We start from the raw sequence: 1393 nt of genomic DNA, 5'->3' as shown, positions 1-1393 counted from the left end.
CATTCTAAATGGAGAAAAACTGGAAGCATTCCCATTGAAATCAGGAACCAGACAAGGCTGCCCACTATCTGCTCCTTTTGAACAAAGTGTTGAACTCTTGCAAGAGCAGTAAGACAAGATAAGGAAATTAAAGGAGTAATAACTGGAAAAGAAGAGATCAAATTATTCCTTTTTGTAGACTATATGATATTGTATCTAAGAGACATCAATTGTTCCACTAGAAAACTCCTAAAAATGATTAACACTTTCAGTAAAGTTGTAAAATTAATCTACAAAAGTCTGTAGCTTTTCTATATACCAATAACAAGCAATCAGAGAAAGGGTACATGGAAACACTCCCCTTCACAATAGCTGCAAATAAAATAAAATAAAATATCTCAGAATAAACCTGACCAAAGACATTAAAGATCTCTTCAATGAAAAGTTAAATCTTTAAAGGAAGAGATTGAGAAAGACATCAGAAGATGGAAGGATCTCCCATGCTCAAGGATTGGAAGAATTAATATTGTGAAAATGACCATCCTACCAAAAACCATTTATAGATTCAGTGCAATCCCAATCAAAATCCCTATGACATTCTTCACAGAATTGGAAACATTGAAAGCATCATAAGATTCATATAGAAGAACAAAAGACCTTGGATAGCCAAAGCAACCCTGAACACTAAGAACAATGCTGGGGGATTACTATACCAGATTTTAAACTGTATTACAGAGCTGTAGTCATAAAACAACATGGTACTGGCACAAAAATACTGTAGATCAGTAGTATAAAATTGAAGACACAAATATGAGTACATGCAATTTCAGCCAACTGATATTTGACAAAATGGCCAAGAATATTCACTGGAGGAAGGACAGAATGTTCAGCAAATGGTGCTGGCATAACCTGATCTACACATGTAGAAGAATGAAATTAACCCCTATCTTTTACCTTGCACAAAACTCAAGTCCAAATGGATCAAAGACCTCAATGTGCCTGAAACTCTGAAACTCTTAGAAGAAAACACTGGCAATAACCTACAAGGTAACAGGTTAAGAATCAGCAAATGAGATCTCATTAAACCAAAAAGCTTCTGTATGTCAAAAGAAGCAACCAAGGAAGTGAAGAGAAACCCCACAGAATTGAAGAAAATCTTCACCAGCAACACATCTGACAGAGGTTTAACATCCAGACTATATAACGAACTCAAAAAACAGAGAATCAAGACAAGAAGTAACCCAGTTAAAAGATGGGCTAAAGAACTGAACAGAGAGTTCTCAAAAGAAGAAATAAAGATGGCTAAGAAGCATCTTAAAAGGTGTTCAACAACACTAGTAATTAGGGAAATGCAAATTAAAACCACTTTAAGATTTCATCTTACCCCAGTCAGACTGGCTAAGATCAAGAGAAC

The sequence above is a fragment of the Nannospalax galili genome, unplaced genomic scaffold (assembly GCF_000622305.1).
Source record: "Nannospalax galili isolate Female #2095 unplaced genomic scaffold, S.galili_v1.0 scaffold239, whole genome shotgun sequence".
NCBI classification, from domain to species: Eukaryota; Metazoa; Chordata; class Mammalia; order Rodentia; family Spalacidae; genus Nannospalax; species Nannospalax galili.
The sequence above is the reverse complement of the archived record's forward strand: the minus strand, read 5'-3'. Positions refer to the sequence as shown.